Below are 25,066 nucleotides of genomic sequence, written 5' to 3' on the forward strand. Positions count from 1 at the left end.
CTAACCACTAGGCTACCCTGCCGCCCCGGCATGTGTTTTTTAATTTGTTCTGGTTTTGGGGACTGTGAAACGACCCCTGGAGGCATGTCTGGTGGGGTAATTGTGTGTGTGTCAGATCTGTGTGTAAATTGACTATGCAAACAATTTGGGATTTTCAATACATTAATGTTTCTTATAAAAATAACTTTTAGCCAAGAGAAACTGGCATGCATAGTATTTTTTAATTACTCTGACGACAATGAAGAGCAAGACGTGCCGCTCTGTCCTGGGCCATGTGCTGCTTAACTAGCTCTTTCGTCTCAGCACTGGACCACATGACTGGACAATAATCAAGATTAGACAAAACTTGACCTGCAGAACTTGTTTTTGGAGGGTGCTGTCAAAAAAGCAGAGCATTTTTTTAGTACGGATAGACCTGTCCTCATCTTTACAACCGTTGCATCTATATGATTTGACCATGACAGTTCACAAACTAAGGTAACGCCAAGTAATTCAGTCTCCTCAACCTGTTGGATCTCTAGGGGCGCTATTTCATTTTTGGATAAAAAACGTTCCCGTTTTAAGCGCGATATTTTGTCACGAAAAGATGCTCGACTATGCATATTCTTGACAGTTTTTGAAAGAAAACAATCTGAAGTTTCAGAATCTGCAAAGATATTGTCTGTAAGTGCCCCAGAACTCATTCTACAGGCGAAACCAAGATGATGCGTCAAGCAGGAAATGAGCAGAATCTCTCAAACGCCAGCTGCTTGTACTTTTCCATTTGATTGAGGGGAGAAACCATGCTTCCACGAACGATATATCATTGAAGAGATATGTGAAAAACACCTTGAGGATTGATTCTAAACAACGTTTGCCATGTTTTCAGTCGATATTATGGAGTTAATTTGGAAAAAGGTTCGCGTTTTGAGGACTGAATTTTCGTTTTTTTTTGGTAGCCAAATGTGATGTACAAAACGGAGCTATTTCTAATACACAAATAATATTTTTTGGAAAAACTGAGCATCTGCTATCTAACTGAGAGTCTCATTGAAAACATCCGAAGTTCTTCAAAGGTAAATGATTTTATTTGAAGGCTTTTATGTTTTTGTTGAAATCTTGCGTGCTGGATGCTAACGCTAATGCTAACGCTAAATGCTACGCTAGCTAGCCACTTTTACACAAATGATTGTTTTCCTATGGTTGAGAAGCATATTTTGAAAATCTGAGATGACAGTGTTGTTTACAAAAGGCTAAGCTTGAGAGATGGCATATTTATTTAATTTCATTTGCGATTTTCATGAATAGTTAACGTTGCGTTATGGTAATGAGCTTAGGTCTGTAAATAGAATCCCGGATCCGGGTTTGGTCGACGCAACAGGTTAATTAACAGCCACACCATTCATTACCAGATTCAGCTGAGGTCTAACATTTAGGGAATGATTTGTACCAAATACAATGCGCTTAGTTTCAGAGATGTTCAGGGCTAGTTTATTACTGGCCACCCATTCCAAAACAGCTCTCTTGGGTAGGGGGCAGTATTTTCACCTACGAATGAAAAGCATGCCCAAAGAAAGCTGCCTGTTACTCAGGCCCAGAAGCTAGGATATGCATATAGAAATGGATAGAAATCACTCTAAAGTTTCTAAAACTGTTAGAATATTGTCTGTGAGTATAACAGAACTGATATAGCAGGCAAAACCCTGTCATAGGACTTTCCATTAGGTTTCTATGGGATGCCCTTATTATTAGGAACCTGCTTGCATTATTAGGAACCTAGGAACCTGCTTACCTGCTATGGCTTCCACTAGATGTCAAAAGTCTTTCTTTTGAGAAATGAAGAAGTAGTGCTATTCATTGTAAGTGTCACTCCTGGTGGACTCTACTGTTTTGATGCGCGTGAACTGGAGCGCGCTTCAAGTTGTTTTTATCCGGTATTGGAAACAGTTTATTCCTTCTTAAATTGTATTGATTATTTACATTTTAGGGTACCTGAGGTTGGATTAGGAACATTGTTTGAAATGTTTGGACCAAGTTTACAGGCAATTTATTAGATACTTTTGTAGGCATGTTGGGCGAGTTGAAACCGTTGTATTTCTGAATCAAGCGCACCAAATAAATTGACATTTTTGGGACATTATTGAACAAGAGGACCATTTGTGATGTTTCTGGGACATTTTGGAGTGCCAACTGAAGAAGATCTTATAAGGTAAGGCATGAATTATATCGCTATTTCTGACTTTTGTGCGCACCTGCCTGGTTGAAATATGATTTTCATGTGTTTGTATGCGGGGCGCTGTCCTTGGATAATCACATGGTTTGCTTTCGCCGTAAAGCCTTTTAGAAAAAAGTAAAGCTTTTTGGGATAAGGGGCAGCATTTTCACTTTTGGATGAATACCGTGCCCAGAGTGAACTGCCTCCTACTCTGTCCTAGATGCTAATATATGCATATTATTAGTAGTATTGGATAGAAAACACTCTGAAGTTTCTAAAACTGTTTGAATGATGTCTGTGAGTATAACAGAACTCATATGGCAGGCGAAAACCTGAGAAAAATCCAACCAGGAAGTGGGACATCTGAGGTTTGTATATTTTCAAAGCTTGGCCTACCGAATACACATTGAGATATGGATGAGGTTGCACTTCCTAGGGCTTCCACTAGATGTCAACTGTCTTTAGAAACTGGTTTGAGGATTCTACCATAAAGGAGGGGCTCATGAGACCTCTTTGAGTCAGTGGTCTGGCAGAGAGCCTTGGTCTCATGACGCGCGCTCCCGACAGAGTTACCTCTAGTTCCAATGCTTTTCTGAAGACAAAGGAATTCTCCTGTTGGAACATTATTGATGTTTTATGTTAAAATCATCCTAACGATTGATTCCACACATTGTTTGACATGTTTCTAAAGGACTGTAACAGAACTTTTAGAGTTTTTGTCTGGATGAAGTGCCTGCGCCTCCTGAAGATGGATTACTGGGCTGAACACGCTAACAACAAGTGGCTATTTGGACATAAATGATGGAACTTTATGGAACAAATCAGTCATTTATCGTCAAACTGGGATTCCTGGGAGTGCCTTCTGATGAAGATCATCAAAGGTAAGTGAATATTTATAATGCTATTTCTGGCTTCTGTTGAGTCCAACATGGCGGATATTCCTCTGGCTGTTTTGGGTTCTGATTGCTTTTCTCAGATTATGCTTTTTCCGTAAAAAAAAAATGAAATCTGACACAGCGGTTGCATTAAGGAGAAGTCTATCTTTAATTCTGTGAATAACACTGGTATCTTTTATCAATGTTTATTATCGGTATTTCTGCAAAATCACCGGATGTTTTGGAATCAAAACATTACTGCACATAAGGCGCTAATGTAAACAGAGATTTTTGGATATAATTATGCATATTATCGAACAAAACATACATGTATTGTGTAACATGATGTCCTATGAGTGTCATCTGATGTAGATCATCAAAGGTTAGTGATTCATATATATTTCTGCGTTTTGAAACTCCTATCTTTGGCTGGAAAAATGGCTGTTTTTTCGACTTGGCAGTGATCTAATATGTTGTGCTTTAGCTGTAAAGCATTTTTTAAATCGGACACGATGGGTAGACTAACAAGATGTTTATCTTTCATTTGCTGTATTGGACTTGTTAATGTGTGAAAGTTACATATTCCTAAAAAATATTTTTGAATTTCAGCGGAATGTTCTCGAGGGGTTCCGACCGTCCCACCTGCTCATAAGAAGTTAAGGGTTTCAGTGACTTCCTTAGCTGTGGTTGCTGATGTTGTATATGGTTGAATCATCAGCATACATGGACACACATGCTTTGTTTAATGCCAGTGGCAGGTCATTGGTAAAAATAGAAAACAGTAGAGGGCCTAGAGAACTGCCCTGCGGTACACCACACTTTACATGTTTGACATTAGAGAAGCTTCTATTAAAGAAAACCTTTTGAGTTCTATTAGATAGATAGCTCTGAATCTACGATATGGCAGAGGTTGAAAAGCCATAACACATACATTTTCTCAGCAACAGGTTACGGTCAAAAGTATCAAAGGCTGCACTGAAATCTAACAGTACAGCTCCCACAATCTATTATCAATGTATTTTAACCAATCATCAGTCATTTGTGTCAGTGCAGTACATGTTGAGTGTCCTTCTCTATAAGCATGCTGAAAGTCTGTTGTTAATTTGTTTACAGAGAAATAGCATTGTATTTGTTCCAAAAAAAATTAAACAGTTTGTTTAGCAAGCTTATAGGTCTGATGTTAGAACCAGTAAAAGCTGCTTTACCACTCTTGAGTGATGTCACAATTATAATTTGTTTCCATGGTAAGCAATGTTCTTTATTCATTGTCATGCTACAATTGAAGGGTGTTATCAGGCTTAAGTGGTCAAATACAGTGATCTAGTACTTGATGTCCCATTCCCCCATTGGCCATGGGTGAAGAAAAGTGTTTGCGTTAGAGATGTCATTGTAATCCCCATGCAGAATAAACTGTGTTCCCAGAGCGTACATTTTCCCAGGGATGCTGGTATTCCCAGCATTCATTACTAACCCCACCACACTCAAAGTGTCACCCCCCCCATCCCCCTGACATGGAAGATGGTTCGACCCACCCCACCAGGGAGCATGCAGGCGGCCAGGCCCACGCACAGGCCAGGATACAGTTAGTGTGTAAACTGACGTCCCTCGGCAGCCTTTAAACTTTCTGTATCTCTGGGGATTATCTATATATACTGTGCCGTGTTTGAGTTAGACATCTGGCAATGATGTTGAAGTCAGTATATGATGAGGTGGGAACCACTTTCCCAATCACATTTTCAACCGAGAGTTTTCCTTACTGAGTGAGTGTGTCCCGAGGGGAAGCGGGAGGCAGTGTTTGAAACAAAAAAAAAAGACGTTCAATAACAAAAGACAGAAATGTTTCCAAAAAGCTTCTCTGAGCACATCTGGAGAGCCTTGACTTCCTGTATGGGGAAACATGCAGCCCTGTGTGGGTGTGAGGGGGTGATGAATCAGTGATGCGGCAGACCACCGAGACCACTGGCCAGACACATAGCACAGGCCAGAGACTGAACACAGCACAGGCCAGAGACTGAACACAGCACAGGCCAGAGACTGAACACAGCACAGGCCAGACACTGAACACAGCACAGGCCAGAGACTGAACACAGCACAGGCCAGAGACTGAACACAGCACAGGCCAGAGACTGAACACAGCACAGGCCAGAGACTGAACACAGCACAGGCCAGAGACTGAACACAGCACAGACCAGAGACTGAACACAGCACAGACCAGAGACTGAACACAGCACAGGCCAGAGACTGAACACAGCACAGGCCAGAGACTGAACAAAGCACAGGCCAGAAACTGAACACAGCATAGGCCAGAGACTGAACACAGCACAGGCCAGAGACTGAACACAGCACAGACCAGAGACTGAACACGGCACAAGAAAACTAGAGCCAGAGAGAAGCACAACACAAAGGACAAGACAGGTTGAAACAGACAAATGAACACATACCAACGTGAAAACTCGACACAGGACAACACAAGGGACAGAATATGAATCAGATCAAACACATTGTGGAACAGAAGAACAAGAGATACCTCAACAATGGATAGAACACAACCTCAGACCTTACAAACAAAACAGAGAAGTGACACGCTTACAGGCTGAACACAGTTTATGATACAATACCACAAAGACAGGAGAACAGTACAGAACAGAGAACAAACACAAAGCTTACTGTCTATCCTCAACATGTGTACAGGACAGGAACAAAGCAAACCTCTAGAACTTTGTGGTCACCTTTTTTCATTACAGAACTGTGCAGTGATATAACTAGTGTAGTGGTCAATAGTATGACTAACAGCAAAAATTATACAGTACATGGAGGGGACAACTTCCAAATCACAGAACTAATAGTAGCAAACGTGTACACATCATTGTCATCCCCCAGCTCTTTCTGGAGCCCTCTTGAGATAACAGGGTCAGACTCTGACATTGACCCTAAAGCAGGCCCTTGGCATGGTCTGTGGGAAAACATTTTTTATCCAGAGAGTCCTTGTTAAAATAAGCCTCTTTTTTTTATCATTCCTCACAGAGGAACTCAATCCCCCTGAGACAAGACTCCTGGTCTCTGAGCATCTGAACCACAATGAACTGCTTCCAGCCCCCCTCTCTCACCTAACGCTGCCTCAACCTAAGTCTTATCCTCTTTGACTTACCCACTGGGCACAGATGTCATTGAGTTTTAAACTAACTTGAATTAGTTGGGGGGGGGGGTAAGAGTCAATTCCCTGATGTTGATGACTTTTTGCAAATCCAATCAGTTTTACACGTTGATTCAATGTCATCACATGAACTTTTTGTTGTTAAATGACATGCTAACCAAGTTGATTCAGCCAGTTTTTGCCCAGTGGGTAAGGAGAGACAGTAAAACTAAGGTCTGACATGCCCAAACCCACACCCAAAATAGGGCGATTTTTGTGTGAGATTTCAGTCCAGATATATAGTATCTTCAGCATGCTATACATACTGTACACGGCAGTACATTTCATCTACTGTGGCACTGGGTGCGTGGTCTATACAGTACAGTACCTCACTATTCTCACAGAGATTTTCCAGTAGGACATCCAAACTTGTAGTATATTCAAGGTTAAAAAAAGTATTTTTATTTCCGCTTAAAAAGGTCAGACTTGATTTGCCCTGATGAAAAAATGTATCAACCCCTACAACAATGTCAGTTAATTATAATCCACATAATGATTCACATTTCCTGTTGATGCAGGATTGTTTTCAAGCTGTGAGAAACGAGTCAAATGAACATATGACACCTGTACCATAACCACTCTGTCAGTCTGTGAGAGGGGATATAAGTAACACTACTAGTGTAGGACCATTTTCCATCCATAACGGTAGTGTGTAAACAATATGTCACTGGAACACAGATGTATTCTATTGCAGATAGATACATGACAGTTGTTTAACATTCTTGAATTGACCTATTTCTACAAGTGACGCATTTGTTATTAGGTTTGCACTTTGGGTTTGATCATGGCTGTAAAAACGACTTCAAAAGTGCCAGACAACACAGACTAAACCAGAAAGACTTCACCATCGCGGAAATTCCATACATTTTTCGCACTACTGAAAGTTGCCTCACACTGTGTCGCAGTGTCTTTGGCAAATTAACTGTAACTTGTGTTTATAGGACAAACAACACCTTGTTAACTCAGCTCTACAAGCCTAACGGATCTTAGCTTTCCAGCAATTATACTACTGACCTTTTGGTAAGGGTCACACAGATAATCTTCTATAGACTAACTGTTACAGTGCAGTATTCAGATCCCTTGACTTTTTTCACAATTTGTTACGTTACAGCCTTATTCTAAAATTGGTTAAATTGTTTTTTTCCCTCATCAATTTACACACAATACCCCATAATGACAAAGCAAAAACTGTTTTTCCCCCAAATTTCAGCAAATATATAAAACAACAACAACTGAAATATCATATTTACATAATTATTCAGACACTTTACGCAGTACTTTGTTGAAGCACCTTTGGCAGCGATTACAGCCTAGAGTCTTTGCACACCTGTAGTTTCTCCCATTCCTCTCTGCAGATCCTCTCAAGCTCCATCAGGTTGGATGGGGAGCGTTGCAGCACAGCTATTTTCAGGTCTCCAGAGATTTTCAAATCGGGTTCAAGTCCAGGCTCTGGTTGGGCCACTCAAGGACATTCAGCGACTTGTCCCGAAGCCACTCCTGCGTTGTCTTGGCTGTGTGCTTACGGTCATTGTCCTGTTGAAAGGGGAACCTTTGCCCCATTCTGAGGTCCTGAGCGCTCTGGAGCAGGTTTTCATCAAGGATCTCTCTGTACTTTGCTTTGTTCATCTTTGCCTCGATCCTGACTAGTCTCCCTGCCACGGAAAAACATCCCCGCAGCATGATGCTGCCACCACCATGTTTCACCTTAGGGATGGTGCCAGGTTTCCTCCAGACGTGAAGTTTGGCATTCAGGCCAAAGAGTTCAATCTTGGTTTCATCAGACCAGATAATCTTGTTTCTCATGGTCTGAGAGTCTTTAGGTGCCTTTTGGCAAACTCTAAGCGAGCTGTCATGTGCCTTTATTGAGGAGTGGCTTCCATCTGGCCACTCTACCATAAAGGCCTGATTAGTGGAATGCTGCAGAGATGGTTGTCCTTCTGGAAGGTTCTCCAATCTCCACAGAGGAACTCTGGAGCTCTGTCAGAGTGACCATGGGGTTGTTAGTCACCTCCCTCACCCAATTACTCAGTTTGGCCAGGTGACCTGCTCTAGGAAGAGTCTTGGTGGTTCCAAACTTCTTCCAATTCCGAATGATGTAGGCCACTGTGTTCTTGGGTTCTTTCAATGCTGTAGAAATATTTTGGTACCCTTCCGCAGATCTGTGCCTCGACAAAATCCTGTCTCTGAGCTCTACAGACAATTCCTTTGACCTCATTGCTTGGTTTTTGCTCTGACATGCACTGTCAACTGTGGGACCTGTCCATATATGGTCCCACAGTTGACAGTGCATGTCCAATCAATAAATTGAATTTACCACAGGTGAACTCCAATCAAGATGTATAAACATCTCAAGGATGATCAATGGAAACAGGATGCATCTGAGCTCCATTTCGAGTCTCAGAGCAAAGGGACTGAATACTTACTTCTGTTTTATAAAAACCTGTTTTTGCTGTGTCATTATAGGGTATTGTGTGTAGATTGCTGAGGATTTGTATTTATTTAATCAATTTTATAATAAGTCTGTAACGTAATAAAATGTGGAAAAAGTCAAGGGGTCTGAATACTTTCCGAACGCACTTTAACTTCCCTCTCTGTACAGTACGTGTACTACAGCTTCTGCCAAGATGTCTGCACCTTCATGGCACAGGTGGTAGTGTGGTAGTGTAAGCTAGGGACGTTGATTAATGCACCACTCCAGCTGTTCCCCCTAAATCACAACATTAGTATCAAAGTCCAAGATGCAAATTGAACGAGACATTAGAGGAATGCAAAGAAACTGATATGTTAACAAAAAGTCCCTTGCTCTAATTTTTCCCCTTCTCAAAATTCACCGTAGTGGTGTTGGATTATCATGGGTAAACATATCTGGTGTCTGAACTGAAGGGCCCTACCGCAACAGAAGTGTGTCAGACTTGTTGTTTGGGAAGTTGTGGGTTCAGGCTAGCTCCTATATAAATGAAGCTGTAAATGTTGTCGAGAAGGCTGGGGAGGGGAGGGGAGGGGAGCGGAGTGGAGTAGAGTAGAGTAGAGTAGAGTAGAGTAGAGTAGAGTAGAGTAGAGTAGAGTAGAGTAGAGTAGAGTAGAGTAGAGTAGAGTAGAGTAGAGTAGAGGAGAGGAGAGGAGAGGAGAGGAGAGGAGAGGAGAGGAGAGGAGAGGAGAAGAGATGGTAGGAGAGGAGGGAAGAGGAGAGGGTAGGGTAGGAGAGGAGAGGAGAGGAGAGGATAGGGTAGGAGAGGAGAGGAGAGGATAAGGTAGGAGAGAAGAGAGAGGAGAGGAGTGGAGAGGAGGGGAACTGAGAGGAGAGGAGGGAAGAGGGGAGGATAGGAGAGGAGAGGATAAGGTAGGAGAGAAGAGAGAGGAGAGGAGTGGAGAGGAGGGGAACTGAGAGGAGAGGAGGGGAGAGGAGATGGTAGAAGAGGAGGGGAGAGGAGGGGAGAGAAGGAGAGAAGGTAGATGAGGAGAGGGGATGGTAGGAGAGGAGGGGAAATGAGGTGGTTAAGGTAAAACCAGTGTTTTAAAGGGGTGCTAGTCTTCAGATGTGGCTGATGTTTGATATCTGATTAATGATCTTGTTTGCAGCTCATTCGAAAAACAAAATGAAGGAAAAGGCTTGAAAAGCATTAACAAGGAAAAACCTATCTATCTATCTATCTATCTATCTATCTATCTATCTATCTATCTATCACTTCCAATGGGACATCATCATTTGTGTCTGTGAGGCCAGCCAACGATATAATGTTATAAAAAGACTAAGTGCAGAGTTCCAGTAAAATGACAACTGAAAAACCCTTAGTGAAGTCTTCCCACTCAGAGGGACAATACCGGACGTAGACACTGAAAATTAACCCCAGCCCTCTCCCCTCTACACCCTCACCCCACTTCACTAAGCCCTCCCCATCTGGCAAGTCAAACACCCCTCACCCCCAGCCCAAACACTTAAAGGAATAGCAGACCCCCCCATCCTATAACCTTCCCCGGCCCCGTGAGAAATAGAGGACACCTACACACACACACACCCCTCAAATAAAGGAAAGAAAAAGAAACAGATGAATACAATTACAGCTCTGACTGGCTTTAAATTCATCTAGTTTTCCATGGCAGCTTCCAACAATAGAGAGAGAGAGGACAAACAGCTGGTACAGGTGACAGCATTCCCTCCCACATATGCCCCCCTAGGCACAACTATGACACCATAACAAACAAAAACGGGTCACAACTCCTGCAGCTCTGTCGCACGCTGGGTATGTACAGTGCCTTGCGAAAGTATTCGGCCCCCTTGAACTTTGCGACCTTTTGCCACATTTCAGGCTTCAAACATAAAGATATAAAACTGTATTTTTTTGTGAAGAATCAACAACAAGTGGGACACAATCATGAAGTGGAACGACATTTATTGGATATTTCAAACTTTTTTAACAAATCAAAAACTGAAAAATTGGGCGTGCAAAATTATTCAGCCCCCTTAAGTTAATACTTTGTAGCGCCACCTCTTGCTGCGATTACAGCTCTAAGTCGCTTGGGGTATGTCTCTATCAGTTTTGCACATCGAGAGACTGACATTTTTTCCCATTCCTCCTTGCAAAACAGCTCGAGCTCAGTGAGGTTGGATGGAGAGCATTTGTGAACAGCAGTTTTCAGTTCTTTCCACAGATTTTCGATTGGTTTCAGGTCTGGACTTTGACTTGGCCATTCTAACACCTGGATATGTTTATTTTTGAACCATTCCATTGTAGATTTTGCTTTATGTTTTGGATCATTGTCTTGTTGGAAGACAAATCTCCGTCCCAGTCTCAGGTCTTTTGCAGACTCCATCAGGTTTTCTTCCAGAATGGTCCTGTATTTGGCTCCATCCATCTTCCCATCAATTTTAACCATCTTCCCTGTCCCTGCTGAAGAAAATCAGGCCCAAACCATGATGCTGCCACCACCATGTTGGACAGTGGGGATGGTGTGTTCAGCTGTGTTGCTTTTACGCCAAACATAACGTTTTGCATTGTTGCCAAAAAGTTCAATTTTGGTTTCATCTGACCAGAGCACCTTCTTCCACATGTTTGGTGTGTCTCCCAGGTGGCTTGTGGCAAACTTTAAACAACACTTTTTATGTATATCTTTAAGAAATGGCTTTCTTCTTGCCACTCTTCCATAAAGGCCAGATTTGTGCAATATACGACTGATTGTTGTCCTATGGACAGAGTCTCCCACCTCAGCTGTAGATCTCTGCAGTTCATCCAGAGTGATCATGGGCCTCTTGGCTGCATCTCTGATCAGTCTTCTCCTTGTATGAGCTGAAAGTTTAGAGGGATGCCAGGTCTTGGTAGATTTGCAGGGGTCTGATACTCCTTCCATTTCAATATTATCGCTTGCACAGTGCTCCTTGGGATGTTTAAAGCTTGGGAAATCTTTTTGTATCCAAATCCGGCTTTAAACTTCTTCACAACAGTATCTCGGACCTGCCTGGTGTGTTCCTTGTTCTTCATGATGCTCTCTGCGCTTTTAACGGACCTCTGAGACTATCACAGTGCAGGTGCATTTATATGGAGACTTGATTACACACAGGTGGATTGTATTTATCATCATTAGTCATTTAGGTCAACATTGGATCATTCAGAGATCCTCACTGAACTTCTGGAGAGAGTTTGCTGCACTGAAAGTAAAGGGGCTGAATAATTTTGCACGCTCATTTTTTCAGTTTTTGATTTGTTAAAAAAGTTTGAAATATCCAATAAATGTCGTTCCACTTCATGATTGTGTCCCACTTGTTGTTGATTCTTCACAAAAAAATACAGTTTTATATCTTTATGTTTGAAGCCTGAAATGTGGCAAAAGGTCGCAAAGTTCAAGGGGGCCGAATACTTTCGCAAGGCACTGTACATAGTAAATGGTAGGCTTCGAGGGGACTCCTATGGTAGGTACACCTATAGCTCATCTCTTGGCAGTAGTACTGTAGACTACTTTATCACTGACCTCAACCCAGAGTCTCTCAGAGCGTTCACAGTCAGCCCACTGACACCCCTATCAGACCACAGCAAAATCACAGTCTAAATTGAACAGTGCAATACCAAATCACGAGGCATCAAAGCCAAAGGAACTGAGTAACATTAATAAATGCTAGAGATGGAAGGAATGCAGTTTAGAAACCTACCAAAAAACAATTAGGCAACAAATTCAATCCCTTCTAGACAATTTCCCGGGTAAAATGTTTCACTACAATAGTTAAGGTGTAAACTTGGCAGTAGAAAATCTTAACAGTATATTTGACCTCTCAGCTTCCCTATCAAATCTAAAAATCTCAAATAGAAAACCGAAGAAAATTAACAACAATGACAAATGGTTTGATGAAGAATGCAAAAATCTAAGAAAGAAATTGAGAAACCTGTCCAAGAAAAACATAGAGACCCGGAAAACCTGAGTCTACGCCTTCACTATGGTGAATCACTAAAACAATACAGAAATACACTACGGCACGTCAGAAATCAGCTCAATGTAATTGAAGAATCCATAGACTCTAACCACTTCTGGGAAAATTGGAAAACACTACACAAACAACACAAATAATTATCTATCCAAAATGAAGATATATGGGTAAACCACTTCTCCAATCTTTTTGGCTCTATAACAAAGAATAAAGAGCAAAAACATATACATGATCAAATACAAATCTTAGAATCAACTATTAAAGACTACCAGAACCCACTGGATTCTCCAATTACCTTGAACGAGTTACAGGATAAAATAAAAACCCTCCAACCCAAAAAGGCCTGTGGTGTTGATGAATGAATGAAATGATCAAATATACAGACAACAAATTCCAATTGGCTATACTAAAACTCTTTAACATCATCCTTAGCTCTGGCATCTTCCCCAATATTTGGAACCAAGGACTGATCACCCCAATCCACAAAAGTGGAGACAAATTTGACCCCAATAACTACCGTGGAATATGCGTCAACAGTAACCTTGGGAAAATCCTCCGCATTATCATTAACAGCAGACTCGTACATTTCCTCAATGAAAACAATGTACTGAGCAAATGTCAAATTGGCTATTTACCAAATTAACGTACAACAGACCATGTATTCACCCTGCACACCCTAACTGACAACCAAACAAACCAAAACAAAGGCAAAGTTTTGTTGATTTCAAAAAAGCCTTTGACTCAATTTGATATGAGGGTCTGCTATACAAATTGATGGAAAGTGGTGTTGGGGGTAAAACATACAACATTATAAAATCCATGTACACAAACAACAAGTGTGCGGTTAAAATTGGCAAAAAACACACACATTTCTTCACACAGGGACGTGGGGTGAGACAGGGATGCAGCTTAAGCCCCACCCTCTTAAACATATATATCAACGAATTGGCGCGGCCACTAGAAAAGTCTGCAGCACCCGGCCTCACCCTACTAGAATCCGAAGTCAAATGTCTACTGTTTGCTGATGATCTGGTGCTTCTGTCACCAACCAAGGAGGGCCTACAGCAGCACCTAGATCTTATGCACAGATTCTGTCAGACCTGGGCCCTGACAGTAAATCTCAGTAAGACCAAAATAAGGGTGTTCCAAAAAAGGTCCAGTCGCCAGGACCACAAATACAAATTCCATCTAGACACTGTTGCCCTAGAGCACACAAAAAACTATACATACCTTGGCCTAAACATCAGCGCCACAGGTAACTTCCACAAAGCTGTGAACGATCTGAGAGACAAGGCAAGAAGGGCATTCTATGCCATCAAAGGGAACATAAATTTCAACATACCAATTAGGATCTGGCTAAAAAATACTTGAATCAGTCACAGAGCCCATTGCCCTTTACGGTTGTGAGGTATGGGTTCACAAAATGGGACAAACATCAAATTGAGACTCTGCATACAGAATTCTGCAAAAATATCCTCCTTGTACAACGTAGAACAACAAATAATACATGCAGAGCAGAATTAGGCCGATACCCACTAATTATCAAAATCCAGAAAAGAGCTGTTAAATTCTACAACCACCTAAAAGGAAGCGATTCCCAAACCTTCCATAACAAAGCCATCACCTACAGAGAGATGAACCTGGAGAAGAGTCCCCTAAGCAAGCTGGTCCTGGGGCTCTGTTCACAAACACAAACACACCCCACAGAGCCCCAGGACAGCAGCACAATTAGACCCAACCAAATCATGAGAAAACAAAAAGATAATTACTTGACACATTGGAAAGAATTAACAAAAAAACAGAGCAAACTAGAATGCTATTTGGCCCTAAACAGGGAGTACAAAGTGGCAGAAGACCTGTCCACTGTGACTGACCCAAACTTAAGGAAAGCTTTGACTATGTACAGACTTAGTGAGCATAACCTTGCTATTGAGAAAGGCTGTCGTAGACAGACCTGGCTCTCAAGAGAAGACAGGCTATGTGCACACTGCCCACAAAATGAGGTGGAAACTGAGCTGCACTTCCTAACCTCCTGTCCAACGTATGACCATATTAGAGATACATATTTCCCTCAGATTACACAGATAGATCTACAAAGAAATTGAAAACAAATCCAATTTTGATAAACTCCCATATCTACTGGGTCAAATTCCACAGTGTGCCATCACAGCAGCAAGATTTGTGACCTGTTGCCACAAGAAAAGGGCAACCAGTGAAGAACAAACACCATTGTAAATACAACCCATATTTATGCTTATTTAGAGAGAGAGAGAGAGAGAGAGAGAGAGAGAGAGAGAGAGAGAGAGGGAAGGGAAGGAAGGAAGGAAGGAAGGAAGGAAGGAAGGAAGGAAGGAAGGAAGGAAGGAAGGAAGGAAGGAAGGAAGGAAGGAAGGAAGGAAGGAAGGACAGAAAGAGAGAAAGGGAGATGTTTGTTAGTTTGTGCATCACAGCAGCTTTAGTCTCTGGGGGTCAACTGACCTTACAGATTAGACATATTCAAATGAAACAATAATTTTTCTGTTTTTATTAAGATACTCATACAGTGGTTATTTTGTCTTTCCATCCCTAAGACAAAGCCTTATTACTCTGTTACAAAACCGTATTACTCTGTAACAAAGCCTTATTTAAAAAAAATATGTTTTATTTAAATTTAAGCCTAAATTGTTATTTACAATGACGGCCTACCCCGGCCAAACCCGGACGACGCTGGACCAATTGTAAGCCGCCCTATGGGTGTAGTGAGGTGCGTACTGACGGCAGAGAAGTCAGGCGCAGGAGAGCGAAAATTGATTTACAACGGTGTCGTTTAATATCCGTAAACCACCGTCAACAGAACAATACAATACATGGGTCAAACAAAACCTGGAAAATACCTGCTTACCAAGCATAAGCACTACAATAAACAATTACCGACAAGGACATGGGGGGGAACAGAGGGTTAAATACACAACATGTAATTGATGGAATTGGAACCAGGTGAGATGGAAGACAAGACAAAACCAATGGAAAATGAAAAGTGGATCAGCGATGGCTAGAAGGTCGGCGACTTCGTCCGCCGAACGCCGCCCAAACAAGGAGAGGGACCAACTTCAGCGGAAGTCGTGACAATGGGACTTGGCCGGATGTGATACAGCCTGGATCCAAACCGGGGACTGTAGTGACGCCTCTTGCACTGAGAGGCAGTGCCTTAGACCGCTGCGCCACTTGGGAGTACTCTGTGTTATTACTCTGTTACAAAGCCTTATTACTCTGTTACAGAGCCTTATTACTCTGTAACGAAGCTTTTATCAACCCTTCTATTTCTAATGTCCTCCTCACAGCTGGATAGCTGGCACACCCTCTCTCAGATATGATGCAGCTGCTTCTCTTAGTGTTGTTGTGTGGGAGGTGGGACAGAAAGGAGTGGTCATTAGTGGCCTATGTTCTAATGACTCTGTCAGTGGAATGGTTAGTACTGAGAAGGAGGGAGGAGGAGGAGGGAGGTGGTGGAGGAGGAGGAGGTCGGATGTAGAGGAGTGGTCATTAGTGGTCTATGTTCTAATGGCTGTCAGTGGAATGGTTAGTACTGAGGAGGAGGAGGAGGGGAGGAGGAGGAGGAGAATGAGGGGAGGAGGAGGGAGGATGAGCAGGGAGGTGGAGAATGAGGAGGAGGAGGGAAGATGAGGAGTAGGAGGAGGAGGAGGAGGAGGAGAATGAGGGGAGGAGGAGGGAGGACGAGCAGGGAGGTGGAGGAGGAGGATGAGGAGGAGGAGTGAGGAGGAGAATAAGGAGGAGGAGAATGAGGAGGAGGAAGGCATATGCTTGGAGTAGCGGGCTCTGGCCTTACTGGAGTCAGAGTGGTATCTCTTAGTCCAGAAGTATGAAGGTCATACATAATGAATCAATGGATGATTGACCGCTGGGAGATGATTGATAAATTCTTTGTTCTGAGGATAACAGGAAGATGAGGCTTGCAGTGTTGATCTCTACTGTAAGGCTTGTGTTGGAGTAAAAGTTTAAATGGCCACACTTAGAGAGAGAGAGCTAAATGCCAGGTGGTAAAGCCTTTATTAGTACCAATATCTAAACAGCATTAGTGTCTGTTCTTGATTCTAAACAAGTATGGCTTTGACTGAAAAATATCAATCACTGTATAGACAGCATGGGGCTTATTCAATTTGCTGCAAAACTTGTAGCTATAAGTTACCACACTGGTACTTCATATGGGGTAGTGTCTGTGAGTGTCTGTGTCTGTGAGCCGCCTGTTGAATTAGATACACTGCATGTCTTCTGCATGGCCATAATGTAAAGCACATTTCTCAGTTTAGCTGGCACGCAGGAAGCACTGATCTGAGAGCCGGGACAGCTGACGACCAATGGGGGAGGGGAGCGGAGGAGGGGAGGGGAGAGGAGAGGAGAGGAGAGGAGAGGAGGGGAGGGGAGGGGAGGGGAGGGGAGGGGAGGGGAGGGGAAAGGAAAGGAGTGGAGAAGAAGGGATGGGAGGAGAGGGAAGGAGTTTAGAGGAGGGGAGAGGAAGGGATGGGAGGAGAGGGAAGGGGTTTAGAGGAGGGGAGAGGAAGGGATGGGAGGAGAGGGAAGGGGTGTAGAGGAGGGGAGAGGAAGGGATGGGAGGAGAGGGAAGGGGTTTAGAGGAGGGGAGAGGAAGGGATGGGAGGAGAGGGAAGGGGTTTAGAGGAGGGGAGAGGAAGGGATGGGAGGAGAGGGAAGGAGTTTAGAGGAGGGGAGAGGAAGGGATGGGAGGAGAGGGAAGGGGTTTAGAGGAGGGGCGAGGAAAGGATGGGAGGAGAGGGAAGGGGTTTAGAGGAGGGGAGAGGAAGGGATGGGAGGAGAGGGAAGGGGTTTAGAGGAGGGGAGAGGAAGGGATGGGAGGAGAGGGAAGGGGTTTAGAGGAGGGGAGAGGAAGGGATGGCAGGAGAGGGAAGGGGTTTAGAGGAGGGGCAAGGAAGGGATGGGAGGAGAGGGAAGGGGTTTAGAGGAGGGGAGAAGAAGGGATGGGAGGAGAGGGAAGGGGTTTAGAGGAGTGGAGAGGAAAGGATGTTAGGAGAGGGAAGGGGTTTAGAGGAAGGGATGGGAGAGGAAGGGATGGGAGGAGAGGGAAGGGGTTTAGAGGAGGGGAAAGGAAGGGATGGGAGGAGAGGGAAGGGGTTTAGAGGAGGGGCGAGGAAAGGATGGGAGGAGAGGGAAGGGGTTTAGAGGAGGGGAGAGGATGGGATGGGAGGAGAGGGAAGGGGTTTAGAGTAGGGGCGAGGAAAGGATGGGAGGAGAGGGAAGGGGTTTAGAGGAGGGGAGAGGAAAGGGAGAGAGGAAAGGGGAGAGGGGAGGTCTGTACACTCTTAGAAAAAAGGGTAGCAAAAGTGTTCTTCGGCTGTCCCCATAGAATAACAATTTTTGGTTCCAGGTAGAACCCCTTTTAGTTCCAGGTAGAATCTTTTAGTTCCATGTAGAACCCTCTGTGTTGTAACCAAAAAGGGTTCTTCAAAGGGTTATCCTATGGGGACAGCAGAAGAACTCTTTTAGGTTTCTAGATAGCACCCTTTTTTTTCAGAGTGTAGTACTATATCAGAGCAGGAATACTCTCTCTCTCCCCAACATGCCAACCCCCTGACACACTGTAAGAAAAAATCCCCACAACGCTCAAAACTTGTCTTAATTTAAACTTTTGGATGTTTTAGAACGTGAGAGAGAATAGATTTAGCGTAGGTTTAACATAGCATGTTAGTGATAAACTGCTCTAAGATAGAGGAGAATTATAAAACAATACATTAAAACATTCATTCTAAAATAATATGAACACAATTCTTTAAGATGCATGCAATAAATATCCAAACGTCTCGTGACAAGATGGTTTCCCAAGAAAAATAACTGTCCTTCAAAGAGGAAGGGAGACAACATAAAACATACCAACATCGGTTCTATCAAAAGGAATCATTTGCATTACAGTGCTTGAGTGTTGTCTGTTTGTGGCACTACTAGGTAACGTGGCCCATGCCAGAGCACCGGCATACCAAACGCTTAGAGCACGTAGTCATGGAACAGCAGTCTCAGGAGGACAACATCTGTTGGATGACAGAGTAACATTCCACACATGTTTGTGTCATGAGAAGAGATGACTACTATAACCCTGCAGTATGTCATATGTATGCCAGCTCAACAACTGAGACCTCCACAGTGATGGGGTCTGTGGGGATGAGTCAGAGAGCAGTATGTTTCTATGCATGTCTCTTCTATGGCGGGATGACACAGATACAACTCACTGGTTTGCAAGAGCCACACGCTCACCACGAACAGAGTTTAAACTACGTAGTACACTTATTAACATTAACACTTTATTGGTCAAATGCACACAAGCTCCAGACAAAATGTGACTTCCGCTTTTAACCCAACCCCTCCGAAAGATACACACACATACACACACCAGAGGAGGCTGGTGGGATGAACTATAGGAGGACGTGCTCATTGGAACGGCTGGAATAGAACAAATGGAACCGTATTAAACACATCAAACATATGGAAACCACACGTTTGAGTCCATTCCATTCCAGGCACTACAATGAGCACATCCTCCTATAGCTCCCCCCACCAGCCTCCTCTGCCACACTGGGCTCCCGGGGAACACTATGTGGTTTAACAACACAGAGTTGTCTCCTCAACTGAAGACTGAGGACTCCAATGACGTGAATGACGCTATGATAATGCTCCATGGCTGTGAGTGGCTCCCCTGTGTAGCTATGCGTACAAGATTGATTCTGTTAAGGTCATTCACACAGGGATGCAGGGCACCAATGGTTCGCTGGTGGGGACCGGCGCTTCACCGAGGGTGAGTTGAGAGAGCTGTACAAACAGCCCCTTTAGCACTAACGCACAAAGTGGCCAAGGTACACAGTGTGTGCGTTCGTGTGTGTGTGTGTCAGACACCCCGGGACTCCTTGTCAAGCGTATCGTCTATAGTGAGAATGTAAACATTGTTAAAGTTCCGTGGCGGCGACAGACAAACAGACATGTGTACAGAGATGCTCCACCATGTTGTAAAATACCTCTACAACCAAGGTGTTGTTGACTCAGGTTCGTCACTCCATAGACATTCAAATGTGTAGAATGTGCATACAAGTGCAAGCATCACAAGCATACCCCCCAACACACACACACACACACACATTCACAAGGGTGTAAGTCTGGCAAGATATTTCATATTATTAAACAGACATTTCGGTGTGCACAATTCAGCAAAAATAAATAAATATCCTTTGACAATCATTGTAGAATAAATATGTTTTAAGATGAGATGTCATTATCCAGTTGTGGACAGCTACAGTACAGTAGTGCATGACTGAGGCGACTGAGGTGACACACATTAGTTGGATTAGTTCTAATGGGATCTCTGTCTCGACTGATTTAATTTACACTTCCTTCATGTCCAGTAAATCAGTCTCTATTATAGCTGTCAAACATGTGTTAGTCAAGGTGAGAAAACTGTAAAGAGCCAACAAGACGGGACATCCTCTTACCTTCAGTGTATCAGTTCTCTGCTATGTCTTGGCTCCTAAAACATAATCGAGTCTCTGTTAGTGTCTCTTTTTCTCTCTCCCTCTTTTTCTCTTTCTCTCCAACGCTCTCTCTATCAGAGAAGTGCTCTAGCCGGCGGTCAGTCGCCTTCTGAGGACGGAGTCTCCAGCCAGTTGTGTTTTTAGGGGTTGGACTAGATCCCTCTGAAGTGCAGGGCTGTAGTGTTGTGGGTTAGAGTTACTCTCCAGTGTCCTGGGAGTTCCACCGGAGGAGGGACCACTCTGAGCTCTCTGGTTACATAGTCACATCACAGGGGATCTCCTCTCCTCTCCTCTCCTCTCCTCTCCTCTCCTCTCCTCTCCTCTCCTCTCCTCTCCTCTCCTCTCCTCTCCTCTCCTCTCCTCTCCTCTCCTCTCCTCTCCTCTCCTCTCCTCTCCTCTCCTCTCACACACTGATAAAGCCAGCCTACTGCTCTGCCGAACAGTGAACAGAGACATAAACTCTGTCTCTCTCTCAGAGAATAGTGTCAGTGGTCCACAACTGCTGAGCCTCTAACACACGGAGAGTGAGAGAGAGATGGAGGGAGAGAGAGAGAGAGAAAGGGGATGGAGGGAGAGAGAGTGAGAGGGGAAGGGAGGGCCAAGGAGGAAGACAGAGGGGGGAGATGTAGAGAGAAGGGGATAACTGAGAAAAAGAGTAAGAGAAAAACACACTGAAGGGATTTGTTTGAGGTGTAACTGTAGCAGTTCCGACAGTCTCCACTAGCAACAGGACTGGACTACACCTAGGAGTCAAAAGAAGCACAAGAGTTAGAGAGAGAGAGAGAAAGAGAGAGAGACGGAGAAAGAGAGATAGAGAAAGAGAAGGAGAAAGAGAGAGAGAGAGAAAGAGAGCGAACGAGAGAGAGAGAGAGAGAGGTCCACAAGAAAACACCTCAGTGCCAGGCTATAGAAATAAAATAAAAAACAAGTCTCTCTTTCTCTTAGTGGAATAACTCAGCTTCACTTTCTGTAATAATCACCCCACCTGCATAAAGTATGAAAGAGAGAGTGCATAGGTGCATATGGTGCATAGGTGCATATGGTGCATAGGAGCTCTGTTTTCAACTTGAAAGAATGTCTCTCTCTTACAGTCACACCTTCCCTCTCTTCATCTCACCCCCCTCCCTCTGTTTCTTTCTGTCTCTCTGTCTCTCTCATCGTCATAAAAATAACCGTTTTAAAATGGAAAGAAGACGGGGTGGCCGGGCATGCGTGCGGTTGAGTCTGTTTCTGCAGTAGCATGGACTCAACAACATTATGAAACGTTGTTGCTCTTGCAGCAGCAGCACACATCAAAATAGAATGAATAGAATTGGAAGCGCTAACCCTGACAATTTGACTGGTAAACGCATGGGTACACTCGCAATAGATCCCCACACTGGAGGTGTCATAATACCCATAAAACCTAGTGGTCCAAAAGGGAAATGTTTCCAATAATTTTTCCACCATACTGGCTTGACGGTTTGATAACCATGAATGTTTTAACTATCTAGCTAACTAGAACATACAGCTAGCTAACTAGCTAGCTAGATATGATATGCTAGGACTGTCACAGAGAGAGGTACAGGGGAGCGTTGGAGAGAGAGTTCGTAATGTGTGTATGTGTGCATTTTAATTCTAGCTAATCACTGCCACTAATACGCCTGACAAGCTTAGAATGAACTAATTATCAAGCCCTTGATTGGCGTATCAATGTGTTACTACTGGGCTGGAACAACATGTTCAAACATCTCCAAAACCAGGTATAATAAGAAACCCTGATTTACTGGTGACCAAGGACGTGTTTTAACTGCAGAGAACATACGGATCAGGAGATGAATCAGCTGACAGAGGATGCAGAGAGGAGTGCATGTATGTAGATGTCTCTACCCAATACATTATCTAAAGACAGCCCTATCTCCTGTTTCTGTGGTGTGAGGCAGCTTGACGTACAAATACACCCCCTGGACAGGAGGTTAGTCTGTTGCAGGGCTTTGAATACCTAAAACATACGGCGTGTCGTCCCTACTATGTTGTCCATTATTTCCAGATGATGTACAGAAGGTCTGCGTTTATCCCTTACGAATAGTAGAGATTAATACTGTACGCTACGGGTTGCCAGAAAAGCAGCACAGCTACTGTGGATTTAAATGATTTGACTTATCTTTTGAAGGCATTCACGTGATAAGGGTTCTGAGGATTATGGGTAAAAAAAGGACATCAGTTGGAGGAGATTAAGAAGCGTACTGATGGGCCAGAGAAGATGTCAGACACAGCCCTCTGCAACTACCTGAGAGTATGGTAGTAGTAGTCCTTCGGTCACCACATGGTGCTCAGATTAATGGCTATTTTCACTGACAGTTTTGCAAATTTTCTAATGGATATTTATTTATTTATCTTACTTTTTGCTGTGACACCATTTTTTTCAATTGGTGTTTCAAAAGATCTTGGTCATAGAAAAAAAAGACCCCAGAGGAGAAAGGTATAACTGAATATGTCTCTCTGTGTGGATTGATAGCAGCGGCATCAGAGTTATTCTGGATGTAACATGGTTCTTGGTCTGTTATGCCTCTCTGTCGTCTTTTCAGTTTTATCTTGCTGCCTTCCCACTTCCCACAGATGTCAGTTCAACGTCGAGTTTTGATCTACATTTGGTTGAGTTGTCAATGTGAACTCAACGTGAAACCAACAGAAGGCTTCACCGTGCCGTTGGTGAAAATACATAATGACCTGACGTTGGTTGCTTTTTGCAAATCCAATTGGTTTTCCACGTTGATTCAACATCACATAGATTTTTTTGGTTTAAATTAGGTGGAAACAACATTGATTCAACGACTTTTTGCCCAGCGGGTACTTTGTCCCTTGTGCCTGCTTTTATAATGTGTTTCATAGTTTTTTTCAATATGTGGCGTTGTGATATCCCTCTTGTCGTGATGTGCTTTGGCAAACAAGTTTCACACTATGTGGCGTTGTGATATCCCTCTTGTCGTGATGTGCTTTGGCCAACAGGTTTCACACTATGTGGCGTTGTGATATCCCTCTTGTCGTGATGTGCTTTGGCCAACAGGTTTCACATTATGTGGCGTTGTGATATCCCTCTTGTCGTGATGTGCTTTGGCCAACAGGTTTCACATTATGTGGCGTTGTGATATCCCTCTTGTCGTGATGTGCTTTGGCCAACAGGTTTCACATTATGTGGCGTTGTGATATCCCTCTTGTCGTGATGTGCTTTGGCCAACAGTTTTCACACTTTGTGGCATTGTGATATCCCTCTTGTCGTGATGTGCTTTGGCCAACAGGTTTCACATTATGTGGCGTTGTGATATCCCTCTTGTTGTGATTTTTTGGTTTTGTTTATTTAACAAGGCAAGTCAGTTATGAACAAATTCTTATTTACAATGACTGCCTACCAGGAAACAGTGGGTTAACTGCCTTGTTCAGAGGGAGAACGACAGATTTTTACCTTGTCAGCTCGAGGATTCAAACCAGCAACCTTTCAGTTACTGGCCCAACTCTCCAACAACTGGAGTACCTGCCGCGATGGGCTTTGTCTCAGGTATGGGTACAGGGTACGTCAAGTGGCAAACCCTCTAGCACTGTATTTTGTAATATATACAGTGCATTCGGAAAGTCTTCAGACCCCTTGACCTTTTCCACATTTTGTTAGGTTGCCTTCTTATTCTAAAATGTATTACATTTTTCCCCCTTCATCAATCTACACAAAATACCCCATAATGACAAAGCTAAAACAGGTTTTCATAAATGTATGCAAATATATAAAAAAATATATAAAACAGAAATAGCTTATTTCCAGAAGTATTCAGACCCTTTGCTATGAGACTCGAAATTGAGCTCAGGCGCATCCTGTTACCATTGATCATCCTTGTGATGTTTCTGCAACTTGATTGGAGTCCACCTGTGGTAAATTCAATTGATTGGACATTATTTGGAAAAGGTACACACCTATCAATATAAGGTCCCACAGTTGACAGTGCATGTCAGAGCAAAAACTAAGCGAAGCCATGGCGTGGAGTGAAATTTCTGTAGAACTCTGAGACAGGATTGTGTCGAGGCACAGATCTGGGGAAGGGTACCAAAATATATCTGCAGCATTGCAGGTCCCCAAGAACAGTGGCCCCCGTAATTATTACATGGAAGAAGTTTGCAACCACCAAAACTCTTCCTAGAGCTGGCCGCCCGGACAAACTGGGCCTTGGTCAGTGAGGTGACCAAGAACCCGATGGTCACTCTGACAGAGCTCCAGACTTCCTCTGTGGAGATGGAAGAACCTCCCAGAAGGACAACCATCTCTGCAGCACTCCACCAATCAGGCCTTTATGGTAGAGTGGCCTGACTGAAGTCACTCCTCAGTAAAAGGCACATGACAGCACGCTTGGAGTTTGCCAAAAGGCTCTTAAAGGACTCTCAGACCATGAGAAACAAGATTCTCTGATGAAACCAACACAGATCTCTTTGGCCTGAATGCCAAGCATCACGTCTGGAGAAAACCTGGCAAACTCCCTATGGTGAAGCATGGGCTCCCGAGGGCACTGCATATCATTTGCATTAACCTCTTCAATTAAAATCAACATAAACATAATCTATAGAATGATATAACAAAAAAATTATAAAATAAAACCTCCTGGAGGTGTGTTGGGTCATTGTCCTGTTGAAAAACAACTAAGAGCCAACCAGATGGGATGGCGTATCTCTGCAGAATGCTGTTTAAGTGTGCCTTTGAATTCCAAATAAATCACAGACAGTATCACCAACAAAGCAATCCCATACCATCACACCTCCTCCTCCATGCTGAACCATGGGAACCACACATGCGGAGACCATCTGTTCACTGACTCTGCGTCTCAC

At 43.4% G+C, this 25,066-nt stretch overlaps 1 protein-coding gene across 4 annotated transcripts in view; it reads right to left on the reverse strand.

Annotated features, from left to right (window-relative positions):
- LOC110504831 (platelet-derived growth factor receptor beta) overlaps positions 1–20,747 on the reverse strand; it is a 44,758-nt gene extending 24,011 nt beyond the window's left edge. For 2 of the 4 annotated variants that reach the window (XM_090219458.1, XM_036970012.2), the window contains exon 1: positions 20,183–20,708. The gene's annotated coding sequence lies outside the window, so the exon portion shown is untranslated. Of the gene's footprint in view, positions 1–20,182 lie in introns of all 4 variants that reach the window. The other 2 variants (XM_021583667.3, XM_036970013.2) reach the window with 2 other exon arrangements.
- Between the last annotated feature and the right edge of the window lie 4,319 nt (positions 20,748–25,066).

This window comes from Oncorhynchus mykiss, chromosome 25, assembly GCF_057628025.1.
Source record: "Oncorhynchus mykiss isolate SJ-2025 chromosome 25, ASM5762802v1, whole genome shotgun sequence".
In the NCBI taxonomy this organism is placed as follows: domain Eukaryota; kingdom Metazoa; phylum Chordata; class Actinopteri; order Salmoniformes; family Salmonidae; genus Oncorhynchus; species Oncorhynchus mykiss.